The sequence below is a fragment of the Pteronotus mesoamericanus genome, unplaced genomic scaffold (genome assembly GCF_021234165.1).
Source record: "Pteronotus mesoamericanus isolate MK-2021 breed Mesoamerican mustached bat unplaced genomic scaffold, CSHL_Meso_final contig_347, whole genome shotgun sequence".
NCBI lineage: Eukaryota > Metazoa > Chordata > Mammalia > Chiroptera > Mormoopidae > Pteronotus > Pteronotus mesoamericanus.
The window spans coordinates 17,750,651-17,756,650 of NW_026555137.1; the positions used below are offsets into that span (position 1 = coordinate 17,750,651).

Genomic DNA, 6,000 nt, shown 5'->3' on the forward strand with positions numbered 1-6,000 from the left:
AGTGCGGATTGAAAATGGTGGCTTAGAGTCTGATCTCACCGTTGCATGGTGTGAGAATGAGCAATATGTGCCACTGCGCACCAGGTGACATGCTGGCATTTCAACCGCTGCCCAGTTATCTTGCACCAGCCCGACTTCGGGCACGTTTCCAATCAGCAACAATCCCAGCTCTTGCCAGCTTCCTGAAACTGGTGTGGCTCAGTGTGTTGGGCAAGTCGACAAACCAAAAGGTTGCCGGCTCGATTCCCGGTCAGGACACGTTCTTGGGGGGGGGCCCGGTTGGGGGTGGACAAGAGGCAACGGATGGAGGTTCATTTTGCACATCCGTGTTTCTCTCCCTCTCCTTTCTCCTTCCCTCCTCCCTCTCTAAAAATAAGCAAAAAAAATTTTTTTTAAATGATCTTTCCCCAAACCAAATAGGTATGTAAGATTGGAAACTTTCCTTCCTCTGCAGTTACCCTGGTTTCCTCGCGCCCAGGAACAGGTACGGGCTCACAGGTGTGTACTGGGATTGTCCTAAGGCCTTTATAATCATTTCCTCCTCTAATTCTTAGGTCAACCTTAGGAGGTGGGTGCTTGTAGATGATGACCCTGCGCCTTAGGAGACCAATGGACTTCCTCCCAGACGCAGAGCTGGTCCGCAGCGGAGCAAGCGTTACAGCGACAGGAGGGATGCTCTCCACTGGTGCTCTTTAGTGTCTTTTCGGGACTGCGAGCCATGGAGCTTATTTGCTCACATAAAAGCACATGGTCACCTTGGGAGCCTGCCTCGGGAGTCGGAGAAACCGAGCCTGGGGAAACCAGGTGGGCCCCGCTGTTCTGTGGCCATGAAGTCTAGGCTCAGACAGGCTTCAACATGCCTACCTTCCCACCCCGTCCCAACCAGCCACTCATTCCGCATCCGCTGCAACAGCCGAGCCAGCGACAACCACTGCTGCCTGACACTGGGCAGGTTTTCTGGGAAATCCCCACCCATCTGGTGTTTTCCAGAAAGCATCTGAGAAAGCAACACTGTGCTCTTCGGTCAATGCCGGGTCTTGCATACACAATTTAATACTTTCATTTTGAATATCCTCACCTCACGTAATTTCTGGATTTTGTCATATAATTTATTTCTTCATGAAGTTGGCTTTTTGTTACATGAAATTAAAACTGATATCCAAGTCATGATGCACCTTTAATATTTTTTCCTTTTTTTTTTTTTTGTCTTCTGGAGGATAATAGAAAAAGTTTGTCAGGTATATTCATCTCATCTTTTTGTTTCATTGTACAGTAACTTATATCACACAAAACATCTCTAATAAAGCAATGCTTTAAAATGGAGTATGTGTTTACTTTCAGATATCAACCAATCAGAAAATAATGTAATTTTCTCTTCTAGACCCCTTGTTTGAGGAGATTGAAAATAACACTACCAATTATGTGGGGAAAAGCCAAGCCAAAGGTGCCCACTAACACTGCTGGAAATATTCTACTGGAGGTACTGGCTAAATCAGGCAAGAAAATAAATGAAGGTTAAATTTGGAAAGGAGGAGATATATTAATATTTACAGGTGGCATAACTGGAGGCTAGAAAGTGTGAGAGAATTAACAGAAGTTTTTTTTTACACATTTAACACAATCAGTATATGAAAATCAATAGGTTTTATATGCAGAAAAAATAACCAGTAGATAAAATGTAAGAAAATGCTCTTTTAAATAACAAAAATAAAAAGCAAAAACTAGAAATAAGATTAAATTAAAAATGTTTAAGTCTTAGATGAGGAATATTTTAAGATAAAGGACACCAGAGAAGAGTTTAATAAAATAGAAGGACATTAGATGTTTGGATAGGAAGTCATCGATTAATTGTCAAATCTCTGTAAATTGGTTTATAAATAGGGCTCGATCCCAGCTGAGTCACAGATGTCTAGATATATCCAATAACCTTTCCCTGCTTCCTTCCTCTGGCGATTCCTCATCTCGGTACGTAAACCACAGATGCACTCACGCACGTGCAGAATTGCAGGTGTGCGTTGTTCTGTTAAGTTAATTAAACAAGGGAGCCATTAGACTGAGGTGGCTCTAATGCCAGGGAGGCTGATGGAAGCAAAGCAAAACCTGAGCCTAAAAATGCCTACAACTATATGAAATCGAAGCCTAAGGACAACCAGTCACAGACAGCCAACCGGACTTAGAGCCGCAGCCAGCCAATCATTTCCTTGCTTTGCTTCTGCCTTTTCTCTAGGAACATCTCTCCCCAGCCCCTGTCAGTGGGCCACTCCTAACCACTTCCGGTTTGGCACTGCCCCGTTTGAACTGATTTTTGCTCACATCAGCTCTTAAAACGTTTAGCATGCCTCAGTTTATTCTTTAACAGTGCCGTTGTTTGCAAGAGCAAAATGGGAATCAGCCTGACTTTTCTCCAATAGCAGACTGTCAGGATACATTTATGCCGTGGGGTGCTTTTTTTAAAAAAAATTATTTTTTAAAATTTATTTATTTCTAGAGGGTGGGGAGAAAGAGAGGGAAACAGCAATGTGTGGTTGCCTCTCGAGTGCCCCCTCCTGGGGACCTGGCCCACAGCCCAGGCGTGTGCCCTGGCTGGGAATTGAGCCAGCGACTCTTCGGTTAGGAGGGCGGTGCTCAATCCGCTGAGCCACACCAGCCAGGGCTGGGATGCTTTGAAGTTGCTAAAGCATCTTTCCCTCCACATGTGCCGGTGCCTGCAGAGATGTGACTGGAAAGGGACCCAGGTGATTACAGGAGAGGAGGTGGCCGGGAGACTCACTGTTTCCGTATACCCTTCCTCTTCTAAAAATTTGGTATCAAGTACTTCTATTTACTTATTCAAAAAATAACATAAATTAACTTCTTTAAGCGAAAGCCATCATCATGGACACTGGGAGGAGAGCGGGGCAGAGGCCCAGGTCTCCCGGATGCCCAGGCAGCAGTCACTCCCTCTTCAGCAGCCACTATGCACCCAGCACGGCGCTGGGCTCACAGCGTCCTGGCAGCTAGGACGTATGAAGATCCAATGACTTGAAGGAAACTAATTACCGTTGTCGTTGTAATTATTGTTTCAAAGACATTTCTTAAACAACTGTGTTTGGTAGTTTAGTACCAAAATCAGCCCTCCTGGGAGTCCTAGTTCCGGTCCCGGTGAGGGTGTTTGGCGAAGCCCCCTTCCTTTGAACGCTAGGACAAGGGAACTCCTGGGTTGGTTGTGTGGGCAGAGTGGGGAGTGGGGCAATGGAGTCGCATCTGCCATGTATTCAGTTAAGTACGCTTTTAAGTGTACGTGTCACACACATTTTTACACTTTAGATAGAAGGTTATAACAGACAGCGGCGTGAGGGCAATGGGAAGGTGGCTTTGCCTCCCTCGTTATCACTGTGACCTGAAAGAACTTTTTGACATTACTGTCCCTTTTTCAAGAGTTTGAAAAGTGTCTGAAACAAAGCTCCGGTCCATCAGCAGGCATGAGCCCTCCCCGTTGTCTATTTGTTCATTCAGTTAAACATTTATGGAAGTCCTCCTATAAAAACTGCTCTTCCTATAGACAGATGAATTTGTGAGCACAGAGGTTAAAGAGCTTAGTGACCATCATCTGGCAAGTAATGAAAATGATACATTATTAGACAATGTCCACACATACACATGCACATATGGACACCCAGACACACACAGACCCACAACGGCAGTTCAGCTAATGCTGACCAACAGTTATTTATGATTTTGTGTTCCCGGTACAATTTTTACTTGGAAGAACAACATTTCAAAGGAAATTTATGGGAACATTCATCTAGAACCCACTATCTGAATTTTTCCAGCCTTTGACCATACGAAAACATAAACTGTAGCCAGCATGTTTTTATTCTGCTATTTACGTTTAATATGTGTTATTTTCCACTTTGCAATGTAATCATTATAATCATTGTATTTATTGCTGCATAATATTTACTCTACCAAATTGATCTACCATAACTCAGATATTCCTCTATAACTGGGTGTTAAATCTGTGCAGTGTTTTGCCGTTATAGATAAAGCTGCAATGACACGTGTGTGCATACAGCTTTTTCTTTCTCTGAATTACGTCTCCAGGAGGTATTCCCAGGAGTGGGGAGACCACACCAAAAGGTAAGACACGGTGCCGCAGTTGAAATGAATCTCGTATTAGGGAGAGAACGGGAGAGAATAACGAGCTCATTCCTCTGTGGGGAGGGGATTCCCCACCAGGTATCGATGGGCCTGATTGATCGTGTGGCGTTCTCCTCCCGCCGTGAATGCATCTACAATAACCGCATCGGGAGAGTCACAGTGGGGCCGTTCCTGCCATTCAACGTGAGCAGTGTCGGTGGAGCAGGCACGTTCCTGTGATCTCCGTCGCCAGTGCCCTTGGTCTGTGCCCTTGCTGTTTTGTCTCCAGATAAAGGATGTGAGCCACGCAGATCCAGGGTTCAAAGACCAAAGATCTAGACTGAAGTCGCTCTGCTTGCAAGCCTTGTGACCCTAGGCTGACCGCTTGTCTTCCTGATCCTCGAACGCCTGTAAAACAAACTCAATAATAATAAAGCCTGCCTCTCCGGATTGTGGAAGAACTCAAAGAGGTCAGAGTATATGAAAGGCTTCTAAAAAATAAAGCAACATATACAGGGACTTAAAATTGTATAGGGAGTTTAGGGAGTGAAGAGAATCAACCTCGGGGAATGAAACCCAGCCCAGACCACTGTGCCATCCCAAAAGGAACACCTCCTGGGCTGTACTTGGCAATGGCTGTTGTTAGTATATATAAAAAAAGTGTTCCCAATCTGTGGTTTAGTCCACCCTCTTCCCCCAAATTCCATGGTGGTCTCAGACATGCAGGAGAACAGGAAAGGTGGAAGTCGAAAGCACTTTAGATAACTTGCATTTCATCCCCTCAGCCAGTAGAGCCAAGGGGTAAATACCCATAAACACCCAAGGGTTTTCTACTGCATCCTCGCCAAGTGCAGAATTGCACGCCCACCCGAGCTTGGCTTGGGATGACCGTGAGCCGACCAGGCCCTGCAGGTTGGTCCCCAGCCTGTTTCACAGCCTTAGCCCCTAGGCAAGGTCTCAGACCCTGACTTTTGGTCTCCTTCCCCAAGGTGCTTTCCAACATTTTTTAACTGAAATATATTGGACATACGACACTGTAAATTTAAGGTGTGTATGCTAATTTGATAGGTTTATATGGTGTACTATGATAGCTATTGCAGTGATAATTAGCACTTCTGTCAGTGGCTGGAACCTTTAGGCTCTAATCTCTTAGCAAGTCTGACGATTATAATATATTGTCATAGTCTGTATTCTGTCACTAGAGCTCTAGGACTTAGTTACTACTCCTTGCAAGTTTGTACCCTTACACATGTCCCAGCAGTGCCCTTCAATGCTTGTCCCCTTGATTTACCATTGTTCCTCACCTCCATCCAACTTCAATAACCTATTTCCCTAATTTTTACCAATACTCCCTGCTTGGGGCTATTATTGTTTAAGTCTCTCTCCCCCCTCATTTATTTGCATTTCCTCTCTAGAGGAGAAAGAAAAGAGGCAATTCCTGATCAATTGAGAGCTCCAGGGTGAAATCGTTGTGCTTCTAAAGTACCCTCCTAATTTGCATACATTGAGGCCAGGCTGGGACTGGGCTTTCTGGGTATCATCTCCACGTTCAGTGGGGGATCCAGCTCCTAGCACACCTGGAACAACCACAGGGCAGGGGAGCTGGACACAGAGACTTCTCTGCTTCCCTGAGAGCCTTCAGTAAATAAAAATCTCAGCCACAGCTTTTCTTCATGGGGATGAAAGAGCCTGGTGCTGCGTCGGCCTGGGGAGCTCCATTCATTGCAAGTAGGATGAGTAGGAACTCGTTGACAGAGGAACACGAGCAGAACTGGAGCGGCGTGGGCAGTACATGCTGTGGGCAAAGATGCTCGTGGAGGAACCTGGATGGTTAAAACAATGAAGACGGCAAAAAACGCAACGCACAATTACCAAACATGG

General features: G+C 45.3%; 1 protein-coding gene across 1 annotated transcript in view; it reads left to right on the forward strand.

Moving 5' to 3' along the window:
• The window catches only part of DISC1 (DISC1 scaffold protein), a 274,150-nt gene extending 273,232 nt beyond the window's left edge, over positions 1 to 918 (forward strand). Inside the window, exon 12 of the mRNA XM_054576751.1 lies at positions 555 to 918. The gene's annotated coding sequence lies outside the window, so the exon portion shown is untranslated. The remainder of the gene's footprint in view (positions 1 to 554) is intronic.
• Positions 919 to 6,000: the final 5,082 nt, after the last annotated feature.